Here is a 13191-nt window from a genome sequence, read left to right as displayed (position 1 = left end):
TAGCACTGATCCAAAGGAAAACTGCTAAATATCCCTTTAGTAATATATCCTTTTGTCATTAACTTTTGAGGGGAGAAGAAAAAGAAAAGACTTAAGATGACTAGTAGCAATTAACAATGTCTGTTAAATAAAAAAAAATATTTTATTTATTTATTTATTTTTTCAGAAGGGAATTATGAAATAATTATCTGGCCTAAAAAGTGCATTCCAGAAATCCTTTGATACATGTTTTCCTTCTCAAAGGGTTTGTAAATGAATGCAACATTTGCTGTGTCAGTGTAGGTTTATACTTCTTGGCAAAAGAAAAGTCCTGAAGAAACAAACAAAGAAACAAACAACAACAACAAACGTAACTATTATGATATCTAACTTTAACCACCAGTCTGCTGGAGGTGGTCTTAACATGAAACATTTAAGCATAAAAATCACATAGAAGTGCAATGGCAATGTGATGGGCGAGACAATTACTACACTTAGTACACTTGTGCAACCTTAATGTACTGTTGAACTGAGATAATAATTAAGTCCTAAAGGATTAATCGAAGACTCTTGTACAGTTCTTCATCCTACCTGAGTAACGTTACTTTCAGTTTCCAGTTTGGTATTGAGCATTTCCTTTTCTTGGATTCCTTCAAAGTATTTTGATCTTGCAGTTTCTCTCAATAGATCTCCTTCATTATTCACAACACTTTGGATTTATGCCTGATTTCTAACACCTGCATTATTCTGTAGTGGCTTCCTATTGAACAACAAACAGGATGATGCACCTGTAAGAGTAGCTGAGCTCTAACTTAGTTCAGGAACTGTCTAATGGAAAAATGCTGCTGCCACTGAATCTTTAGCTAGATGCACAAATTTGGGCAGGAAAAATCCAGCTCAGTGCCTTGCTTCTCTACATACAACGTTCTTCCTTTTCACTGGAAGAGATGTTGGCAAAAAAATAAAAAAATAAAAAAAAAAAATCCTTATATAGAGAGTCACAGATGAGGGGAGTGAAAAACTTGTGATACCTGTTGAGTAAAACACAACTCCAGCATGATGGCATTCCTTCAGAGGTGGGCATCTTTAGACAAGGTAACAGCAACTTCCCTTTCCTTGTTATTACCAGCACTAATAACTACCCCCACTGGTGCAATGCATGTTGGAGAAATCCTTTCTTGCAGGGGCTGCTACCTTCTTGTTGCAGAAAGACTTCATCTCACCCTCTCCTTTCTGTAGCACTGCCTGATGTAAAAGATGTTTGCTCCAGCAGTGTGTGATACACACACAGCCCCATTGCTTCAAATTGAGATGGAGGCCTCTCTGCAAGCAGTTTGCTGTGGCTGAATTCTGGCACAGGCAAGTGTGGTCCCTACCCTGAGGGACTTGCACTGGTACTGCAATGCTGCAGTAAAGCCCATTTGTGAAAGCCTGCTTCTCTCTGTGGAGGAATGACTGAACCCCATTATGCTACAGTTGCTTTTTTTCCATTCTACCTTTATTCTCTATTTGTTTCCATGGCAGCAATATGGAAACATTTGGATTTCTAATGTAAAATCAAGGAAGGAGATCATTTTTGCTGCCAGAAGCCAGCTTGTGATGTACTGTGATATTTTTTTTGACAGCTGAACCTAAACCTGTTTCATAAAGAATGGATACGCTTGGTATGAATGACAAAATTGGGAATTTTATTTTGTATGTTTCATAATGGGCCACTTGAACTGGGTTTCAAGAGATTTATTTTGATATTTCTTCTTCAGCATGGAGAAAATGTTTAGACATAAACCAGTGCATATCCAAAACAAGATGGTAATTGCACAGCAAACAATTAAGAATCTTCTACTTCTCTAAATTGCACTGCAATTTAGCTTAAGGTTATGTAACGCTAGACCATAGTTTCTCTTTGGCACCACCCTAAATTACTTCTTAATTTGTGTTCAGATGGAGCCCTCTTGTGTTTGCTAGGCTTCCTTACAACACCATTAAACCTGAGAGCTATTTTATTGGCCTACATTCAGAAGACCAAACTCCAGAAGGGATAATCAAGCTTCTCTCCTCTGGCCTTTACAAAACATTGTGTTGAATATTGTATCAAAATCCTAAAGCATATCTTTTAAAAGAGATTTGAGTTTGTTTTGAAGATGAGAAGTGAGAAAGAATTAAACACTAGCTCTGTCATAGTTACTCCACTGTTCAGTAGCCGTTGTAAACAAAATGTTTTAGATGTTATTATGAGTATTGCTTGTGATTTTCACAATTCATCCCTGCCTGCTTTGAGATATTCAAAACCTGGCTGGACACAGTCCTTAGCAGCCTGCTACAGCTGACCCTGCAGGGGAGTTGGACTAGACCATCTCCAGAGATGACTTCCAACCTCAATGGCTTTGTAATCCTACAACATCTTCCACGTATGATTTTTGAATCATATCAGTGATTTTCAAAATGACACAGGAACAGCTGGTAATCCCCGATGTCTTGTAATCTTACTCTTGGAGCACAAAGTGCAGTGAGGAGTGGTACTTAAAATACTGGTTTTCCTCCTGCTTCCGCTGTAGCCACTTTTCCAACTATGTGGAAAATATTGTATAGTCCATGCATCCATCTGTGCTTCTGTTTTCCTTCTGCTGCCTTTAAAACTTTTACAGACTGGTATATAGAATATATCTATTTTGGTCTAGTGGTAATGTTACAGGACATATTTACTCTAAGTATCACTTAGAAGAAAGAGGAAGAGTGAAGGTGAAGGAAAAAAATCAAAACCAGAAACAAGATGAATCAATAGGAGAAAGAAGGAAGGAAGGAAGGAAGGAAGGGAGGGAGGGAGGGAGGGAGGAAGGAAGGAAGGAAGGAAGGAAGGAAGGAAGGAAGGAAGGAAGGAAGGAAGGAAGGAAGGAAGGAAGGAAGGAAGGAAGGAAGGAAGGAAGGAAGGAAGGAAGGAAGGAAGGAAGGAAGGAAGGAAGGAAGGAAGGAGGGAAGGAGGGAAGGAAGGAAGGAAGGAGGGAGGAAGGAAAAAGAAAAAGAAAAAGAAAGGAAGGTATAGAAAAGGTAGGAGGTAGAAAGAAATTGCACAGAAGTGATGCATGACAATGCTCTGAAATGGTGCGGGAAAGAAAGAGGTATGTAAGAAGCACATCCATCACACAAAAGATCTAGCACACAGAACTGTATGGAAACACTGCCCTGAGTTACCTTTTCTTCCCTGTAAGTGCATCTGTAGTCTTTATTATTAATGTATGTATGCAAGGGAAGCAGATCTGTATGTGCAGTGATTGTTGTGCATGTTTAGAGGCAATAAAATATTACATTTTGCATTTTAAAAGAAAAAGGAATTGGTAATTGATTCACTTCTACAATTCCTGAAAATACAAATTGAGATCTATCTGCACTTCTCTAAATTCCTTTCCAAAATTAACAGTAAACATATGGAATAGGATTTTTACCAGGCAGCTTTGATTCTTCCAGCTTGAAGTTTTTGCACTTGTGCTTTCAGAGAAGATGACATTAAAGGCAATAACATCAAAGAAAAGTCAGTGTGCTCACTGTAGTTGTTTTTTGACCATGAGAAACAGTTTAATTATATATCTGCAGATAGCCCAAATGTAGACTAACCCGATCTTTCAAATTATTTTCATATACTATTAAATATTGTCTTTTCTGATAAAACTACCTCTAGGTTCTCTCCCTACATGCATCACTGTAATAAACCACAGATTGCATATACCAAATGGAGTCAGAAAACAAAGTCAAAGACTTTATTGAAATACGTCACACAGGAAGAAAAGGAAGATTATTTGAACTGAATACAAATTTATGGGCTTTATGGGACTCACATGAAAAATAAAGCTTTATTTAAGCATAAGAAAAAATTACAGAATCACAGAATCATCTAGGTTGGAAGAGACCTCCAAGATCACTGAGTCCAACCTCTGACCTAACACTAACAAGTCCTCCACTAAACCATATCATTAAGCTCTACATCTAAATGTCTTTTAAAGACACCCAGGGATGGAGACTCAACCGCTTCCCTGGGCAGCCTATTCCAATGCCTAACAGCCCTTTCAGTAAAGTTCTTCCTAACATCCAACCCAAACCTCCCGTGGCACAACTTTAGCCCATTTCTCCTCGTCCTGTCACCAGGCACATGAGAAAATAGACCAACTCCCACCTCGCTACAGCCTCCTTTAAGGTACCTATAGAGAGCGATAAGGTTGCCCCTGAGCCTTCTCTTTTCCAGGCTGAACAATCCCAGCTCCCTAATCCGCTCCCCGTAAGACTCGTTCTCCAGACCCCTCACCAGCTTCGTCACCCTTCTCTGGACTCACTCGAGCACCTTGATGTCTTTCTTGTGGCAAGGGACCCAAAACTGAACACAGTACTCGAGATGCGACCTCACCAGAGCCGAGTACAGGGGGACAATCACTTCCCTAGCCCTGCTGGCCACACTGGTTCTTATGCAAGCCAGGATGCCATTGGCCTTCTTGGCCACCTGAGCACACTGCTGGCTCATATTCATCCAACTATCAACCAATACTCCCAGGTCCTTCTCTGCCAGGCAGCTTTCTAACCACTCAACCATGTTCAAACTTCCAGATCTAGAGGAACACTTTGGCTGCAGCCTAAAAGCCACGTGTACAGAAGCTCCCCCAAGCCAGCCAATCTTCTCCCCGCGACCTGCCAGAAGCAGTTGTCCTGGTTTCAGCGAGGATAGAGTTAATTTTCCTCCTAGGAGCTGGTAGGGTGCTATGTTGTGGATTAGGATGAAAAGAGTGTTGATACCACGCTGATGTTTTAATTGCTGCAGAGCAGTGCTTACACTAAGCCAAGGACATTTCAGCTTCTCGCTCTGTCCTGCCAACGGGCAGGCTGGGGGTGCAGCAGGAGCTGGGAGGGGACAGACCCAGGACAGCTCACCCAAACTGGCCAAACTGGGGTTATTCCATAACCCTCTGATGTCATGCTAAACAATAGATAGGGGTGCCTAGCCAGGATGGGGGGGCTGTCTGCTTGGGGATAGGCTGGGCATCGGTCAGCGGGTGGTGAGCGATTGCATTGTGCATCACTTATTCCTCACAAATTAGTAGTAGCAGTACTATTATCGTTATTATTATTTTTTTTTTCTTCTCTTAATAAACTGCCTCTGTCTCAACCCACAGGCATCATATTGCTATTTCTCTCCCCCATCCCAGAGAGGGAGGGGGGAGGTTGAGCTAACAGCTGTGTGGTGCTTAGCTGCTGGTCGGGGGAAACCACGACAACATCAATGTAGTCATGTAACCAAATTAAAGCCAAAACTTTCATCCTGGTCCTTGACCTGAACAGGGAGTGAGGATCCGGATCCTGGCACTTCTACGTGATAGAAGTTCATATGCAGCCCAAGTAAATACTTGAGTCAGGGGTCATGGGGCTAGATTTTGAAAAGTCCTGCATAAAGAAGAGATCTCAGAAAAGATAATTTAAAAAGCATTAATGTCAAGAAAAGTCATTCTGATTGCTTTTCTTTATCTGTCGTGACTAGACAGATGAAAATCTATGAGAGCAATTTTGCCTTTAAGGTCATTTCCTTTTTTCTTTCTTTTTTTTTTTTTTTTTTTATGTTTATTTATCTTATTTTAATGGGCTCTGTAGTAGTTTTCCTCACAGAATGACTAGCAGAAATATGACCCTTACGCACATATTGTAGTTAATTCATTAGGTCTACTGATACCACTAAGCCCCATGTCAGGTGACTTCTCTTGGTGATAAGGAGCAATCAACCATAAAACACTGAAGCCAAGTAGATGAGCCTATTCCACAAGGTCTCATGGCTCCACCCTGGTTGAGTGAAATCTACCAGGTGGGGATCATTTGACTTATGCTATATAGGAAGCATGAGGAGAAATGGGGGGAATTGCTTCCTCAGGGGAATTTGAGGAATCAGTTATGTAGGGTGCTTGTTTACTGCCATGGTCTTGGTCTCTGTGTTCCCCATTAGACTGTTTTTTTCTTTGTGTTTTCTTCCACTTCTGTGAAATAGTTTAAAAAAAAACCTATGAGCTCCTGGATCTGCATTCGTAGTACACTAAAAGCCTCGTAGTATGACTAGACTGGAAAGAAAATTGGAAGAGCCTAAAGATCAGGACCTGGTGAATAAGTGTTCATAGGTTCTGGTTCAGTTTAATGTGGGCAAGAGGGTCCTTCAGGGAGGGTTCTTCAGGGCGAGGGGCCCCGTTCCTGGGGGAACATATATTTCAAGAAAAGACTTTCTGGTTTCTTTATTTTTTATCTGTCATGACTAGAGAGATGAAACTGTGAGAGCAATTTAGCCTGTAAGTTCCATTTCCGTTTTTGTTTCTTTTATTTATAATTTTATTTTTCTTATTTTAACGGGCTCTATACTAGTTTTCCTCACAGAATGATTATCAGAAATATGACCCTTATGCACCTCTTGTATCTAGATTAGATTTCATGAATTAACTACCAAGCTCTTTGTCAGGTGATTTCTCTTAGCAATAAGGAGCAATTGACCTTAAAACACTGAAGCCAGGTTGCTGAGCCTATTTTACAATGTCTCTTGGCTTGACCCATGTTAGGTGAAACCTGCCAGGTGTGGATCATTTGACCTCTGTTATGTAGGAAGCATGAGGACTCATAGGGGGAATTGCTTCTCCAGGGGAGGTTAAGGCCTCCGTTATCTAGGGTGGTTTTCTACTGACATGGCGGAATGGACTCGGTGTTCCCCAGCAGGCTGCTTTTTCTTTATGTTTTCTACTTTCTCTGTGAAATAGCTCTAGAGACTCTATGCCTAGTTACATTGGTGGTGCCTTCTCAGTGCAGTAAGAGCCTGGTGGTACGACTTGTGAAGTTGCTTGGGAGTTCCGCGAGTTCAGGAGCTGGCAGGTAAGTGTTACTGGGTTCTACAGTTGTTTCATGTTTCCTGTTCCCTAAATTCACAGCTCCTGGGCCCAAATCCGAGTATCTTTTCTGTTACATGAACAGCCAGAGAGGGTCAGCCTCCTTCGTCTTTTGAGTCCGTTGCCTCCTAGTCTTAACATTTTTAGTGTTCAGTCGCATACCTCAGGCTCTCGTATTTTGAGAGGGGTTGCGCTCCCCTTACGTAACATGGGAATCCCATTTTTCTGTCTCAAGCGTGAATGGTGTAAGGCACTTAGAAATCATTGCAGATGAAAGGGAAGTGAAATTATCTTATTTAGAAGGAATGCTATCCAGAAGAAACTTCAATTGCTTGGGCCTGAATTCTCACTGAAACCAAAGGCAGGTATCTTACTGACGTGAAGAAAGAGGCTTTAATCTATCCTGGCTCGTTTACTCCTGAAGGAGCGTGAAAGAGACGCATGTCCTTGTATGTGAAGAGGATGTGAAGGAACAGCTAGTGCAAGGAACATACAAATCCATTGTGCCAGACCAGTAGGTGGTTGGCTCTGAGCTGGGAGACTGCACCAGAGTCACAGAATTATCTATGTTGGAAGAGACCTCCAAGATCACGGAGTCCAACCTCTGACCTAACACTAACAAGTCTTCCACTAAACCATATCATTAAGCTCTACATCTAAACATATTTCAAAGACACCCAGAGATGGAGACTCAACCACTTCCCTGGGCAACCTATTCCAATGCCTCACAACCCTTTTGGTAAAGAAGTTCTTCCTAACATCCAACCCAAACCTCCCGTGGCCCAACTTTAGCCCATTTCTCCTTGTCCTGTCATCAGGCACATGGGAAAATAGACCAACCCCCACCTCGCTACAGCCTCCTTTAAGGTACCTGTAGAGTGCAATAAGGTTGCCCCTGAGCCTTCTCTTTTCCAGGCTGAACAAGCCCAGCTCCCTCAGCTGCTCCTTGTAAGACTTGTTCTCCAGACCCCTCACCAGCTTCATTGCTCTTCTGTGGACTTGCTCAAGCACCTCGATGTCCTACCGGCTGCAGGGGAACTTCTGTTCAGTGCCTGGAGCACCTCCTGCCCTCCTCCTGCACTGACCTTGGGGTCTGCAAGACTAGTGGCTTCTGTTATACAGGTGTGGTACTGAAATACCAGACAGCAAGTAATTTCACAGAGGCTGTTTGGAAAGCCTCTGTCAGCAAGGATCGCAGATCCTTGAGCAAGATCCAGAGCAAGATCGCAGATAGTCTCAGTGCAGCCTCAGAATAATCCCTGATCATTCTTTTTGAGAGGTTTACTGGAAGAGAAATACAAACTCTGGTAGAAGAATAGCATGACATGCCTAATGTCTGCCTACACTTTAATAGATTTTTTTTCTCCTGGAATGAAATTAATGAAAATCCTTAAATACAGAAAACTAGGGCTGAGGCTAGTGGTAATGCCTATTATGAACACTTTACAACCTGTTTCAACAAGTTTTTCAAAGGTTTATAATGACCGGCGATCAGTGCATGTCAAAGAGTGAATCTAGATGAAGAAGCCTATTGAAATCTTCTTAGAGCTTTTAGTAATATTCATTCACACAGAGGGGCTGGAGAGGTTTGATTTTTTTTTTTTTTTTTTTTATAAGGGATGGAAATTTCAGACACTTCAGTGACTTGAGGGAGATTTTCTCTAGTCCACAGACAATTCTGAAGAAGCTTTTATTACCTTTGTCTAGGGTCTAACACCTAACCTACAGACATAGTCTTTGTAGGAGATTAGGGACTCTGTAGACCACTCAAGCAAAAGGAATCCTGTTATCAAGTTGCTCGATATTTTTAAAAATAATCTCAACACTATATCTGAGAATAAGAATCACCAGCATTAACAGAGCTAAATGAACTGAAAAGTTTATTTTCTGCTTCTGGTGTTTATACTGACAACAATAGAGCTACACTTCTCAGTCAGGCTGTTCACAAGCTGACTTCAATACCCTAGGAAGCCTTTAACAGCATACACATGTGATGCCAGCCACATAATTTTTGATAATCGGATCATTTAAAAAAGACTCCTGTAAAAGTGCACAGTTTAGCATGTTGCAGACGCATACTGCAGCAGCATGATAACAGCGTATGTATGTAACAATTCAGAGTGGGAAAATTGGCTCAGAAAATAATAGGCTCTGATACTGTTATCTAACCAATGGTGTCATGAGGTAGGATGTTCAGATATATGACCAAAGTGATTAATCTCAGAAAGCATTTTATGCTGAGGAATATAATACTGTATGTTTGAGGAATGTGGCAGATAATTGCGCCATGCTATCATGTGGAACAAAACCTAGCAACTGGTGATGCATGCTATGAAAATGAACTTAATTAAGGAGATCATTAGCAGTGCCTCTGTTGGCATCACAATACTAATATATCTCACTCATTGCTCAAAAGAGGAGAACACTGTACAGCAGTTTCTACCCCAGATTGCATTACTGATTCAAAAGCAATCAGTTAGGATGCAGCTACACGTGCTCTTCTGAAGCAGGCTGTTGTGGGCTAACACTAGCAGGCAGGTAACCCCACACACCAGTTTGCTTCCCCTCTCCCAGGGGGATGGGGAAGAGAATCAGAAAGGTAAAAATGAGAAGACTCACAGGTCGAGGCAGTATAACAGGTAGAGCAAAAGTTGTGCACACAAGCAAAGCAAAACAGGAACTCATTCACTGCTTCCCATCAGCACGCAGATGTTTAGCCACTTCCAGGAAAGCAGAACGTATGCATTACATTGTCTTGGGAAAACAAATGCCACCCCCCTGAAGGACCCTCTCTTTCTTCTTTCCCCCAGTTTTTGTTGCTGAGCACGATGCCACATGGTATGGGAGATCCCTTTGGCCAGCCTGGGCCAGCTGTCCTGGCTGTGTCCCCCCCCAGCCTGTTTGGTGGTGGGGCAGTGTGAGAAACAAGAGAGTCCTTGACTCAAGCACTGCTCAGCAACAACTGAAACATCGGTGTGTTACCAATACTGTTTGGGTCACAAATCTAAAACAGCACTACACCAATTACTGTGAAGATAATTAGCCATATCACAGCCAAAACCAGTACATAATGAAAATGATGTTGACAAAAACTAAGCTAAAAGCAAGGAATCTCTTATCACTCCTCTGTAAATCTTGCTTAAGGAATGCAAGGCTATGCAGTGAACAGAAGTAATTAAAAGCCTGGACAGACTTATTGATTTTATTGGATGTTGGCGATCAGGCCATCGGAGAAGAAACTCCCAGGTTTTTGTTTCCTCACTTTCTTCTTTATGGATACAGAGTAGAAGCTGGCATCTGGAAGAACCATTCGGCATGCACTTTGGCATACATCCTGTAGAAAAGTCAAAAAAGCTAATCATGCTTTCAAAACTAATGAAAACTGTTGTTTTCCAGCCCCTGTTCCAGGATCTATTTCAAACGTTGTTTCAGTGACAGACTGAAGGATACATGTTCATGTCTAGTTATGAATGCCACTGGATTTGGGGAACAATGATACATTTCAAACTTTATTTTCAATGTTACTTTCAGCGAGGCACTGAGTGAGGACTTTGCATCTTGTGGAGAAGTTGCTGCTAAGCAATGAAAGAGCCATCAAGAGCCATTAACACTGGATGGATCCAAAGAGAGGAAAGAAGAGTGAGAGGCTTTCCACCAGGAGAGTCTGATGTGTGAGCCCTCTGTGGAGAACACTTCAGAAAGAAGGGGAGAGATTTCCAGAGGTTCTGGAGTGGGAATGCTGGAGCAGAAAAGTTGTCGTGTCTTTAGCAATGTACATACTCTCCGCTGAAGAAGTTACTTCATCACCAGAAAAAGAAGCTAAAGCACATGTTTAGCATGTAGTACTTAAATTGGCTTAAATAATTCCTGCCCTGATTTTATATTCCTGACTCCCTCTATGTGCAAATGTGACCACTTGGTAAATCAGATGAGGGAACACAGCCAACTAAGAAATGACCTTGACAAAAAAGTTTGAATTTTTTCAGGGAGAGACTACACAAATATTTGGGTTGGAACAGTGCAGGGTAGCAGTGGTGGCTATGAATACTCTTGAATAATGATTACCAGGAGATAATGAAGCTAGTACTGACACCAAAAGAAATATACACCAAACTATGCTGTAAAAGTAGATAAAAGGGTCTCCATACCCTTTAAAAATGCTGACCAAACTGACTTAGATTGACAAGGGCTTGAGTATAAACCTGTTATTTTGCAGCAGGGTTCTTTATCTCCATCTTTTTTTTCTAAAGCCAGATCAGTTCTCCCATACAGATTATAGCACAGCTATACAGGAAACTACCAGCACATGTGAAAAGGCAGCACAACACAAAAATGGAATTTAGTGTATCACCAGCAACAACTGGGGTGTAGCACAGCAGGTGCAGTCAGGAATGTGTTTTCCATGGATTTGCATCATTGTATGTGGAAGTAAAAACCTTGTTTCCCAAGAAAATTATACAATAGATACAATTGCATTCCATTTATCAGTTAATACCCCCTTTAACTTCTGAGGACACTCACCACATGCTACTAAACTTGACAGCACTAGAAACAAAAACCAAAAAAATAGAAACTCTTTGCAGATAATACAAAGATAAACACAGTGGATAGAACTCAGTCACGGTGCCACTGAAGGACAACTGTAGAGTAACCTCTACACTTGCTAGGTATAGGAAGACATTATGAATGCTTCACACCGGGATGCCTTACAAGACACCAGAACGCCCTTTTCTACTCTCATGTTTAAAAAACTGGAAAGCCCATTTGACATTACCTCCTTCCTCCAGCTGGGAAATTTATAATCTCTACTGTGTTGGTTCTCTGCTATCTGATAAAAGGTGTGCTCACACTATAGTCTTCTGTTATTTAATGAATGATGATCAGCAGGGAGAAACAAATCTACAGACAATCAGTATTTTGCTGCCCTAAAAGCTACTTCTTTGCTTTCTGCCATATCCATTAAGACAGGAACTAGTAATGTCTCACAGACCAACGAATTCTATAGAAATAACTCTGAGGACAGGAAAAGAAAAGGTACTGGAGCACTGAGGTGCTGGCATGTGGATGGAGTGATCGCAGAATACATTATTTTGTATGTAACACATTATTTTGTATGTAACAGGCCCAAAATGTGTCAGAGGCAATTGTTCATTAGACCACTAGTGTTAGTCGCAGTCTGCCTGTGAGGAAGAATATGCAGATCCCTCTCCTTCATCACAGGCAATTTCCTCAGCATGGTACCGTAGCTGTTGTTACTGTAGTTATGACTTAAATTCAGACACTAATAAATCACAATGTACAACTTTCCATGTCCTGCTGCCAAATTAGGGTGTCAGACAGTGCTGGGAAATCCAGATCTAGGAAAACTGAAATTCACCTTCCAGATCCAGTGGAGCAAAGATAGGATTGAGCAGCTGATTTAAAATACAGCTCACTGCACTCGGTGCTGACTTTCTGAACAAGCATGTGATGTATTAACAGCAAAGAAAAGTTAGAGTTAATTGGGAAACATTTAATTGTGGTCAACTTGATAGTCTCTTACAAGTAACAACAGCTCTCTGAGAGCAGCCCAGACTCTCCTCAAGCTGGGGCTGTGGATGCACGCAGCCATTGCGGTGGTAGATGCTGTCCCCAGCTGCCTGCCTCCAGCCTCTTGTCAGACGTTAGACCCCACAAATACACAGGTGTTTTTTAACCCATTTCAGAAAAACAAACAAACAAACAAACAAAAACCGCCTGTGTTAATATACAGCTTGTTTTTGATAGCATGCCTTTTTTTGGTATGGTGTACCTGAGGAAGTGTTTAGATGAGAGATAGAAACCCTCTGCAAGGTGCAGTGACAAAATCTGAGGATTGGCTACTGATCAATGGCTTCTACTGGTACAGCTATTTGCAGAGTTCACACGTGGAATGTAAATAAAACGTAGAAAATTATATTTACAAAAGCTTGTCATTCTGAATGCTATCACTGTAAAAAATTGTCACATTGTACCTGGGTACTTTTAAATACCAAAGTCCAGTTCACAGGCAGGCAACAGATGCTGTGATATGATCCTTCCCAGATGCAGAATCTCTGGAGGTTCCATGTCTACAAAATAAAAGCTACCCAGGAATATCCTATTTCATTTAATACTACTCTTGGAAACTTGTCGTCTGGTCATTCCAGTATAAAGTGTAACCAGACAGTGCACATGTGTAGTCTCACAAGGAAGTGAACGGCTCTTTATATTAAAGGGAAAATAGCAGGCCAGAAACACTACCTCAAACAAACAAAACCAGGCCACTCACTGGGATCTTCAGCAGTGCTCTGCGAGATTATTC

The 13191-nt window shown here is 41.5% G+C and overlaps 1 long non-coding RNA gene across 1 annotated transcript; it reads left to right on the top strand.

Annotated features, from left to right (window-relative positions):
* Nucleotides 1–5865: 5865 nt before the first annotated feature.
* LOC311431361 lies at nucleotides 5866–12907 on the top strand. The gene is made up of 3 exons (XR_014689376.1): nucleotides 5866–6284; nucleotides 6744–6855; nucleotides 10401–12907. It is a non-coding gene; the product is annotated as an uncharacterized lncRNA (long non-coding RNA).
* Nucleotides 12908–13191: the final 284 nt, after the last annotated feature.

This window comes from Aythya ferina, assembly GCF_964211825.1.
Source record: "Aythya ferina genome assembly, chromosome: 2".
Classification (NCBI taxonomy): domain Eukaryota; kingdom Metazoa; phylum Chordata; class Aves; order Anseriformes; family Anatidae; genus Aythya; species Aythya ferina.
The sequence above is the reverse complement of the archived record's forward strand: the minus strand, read 5'-3'. Positions and strand labels throughout refer to the sequence as shown.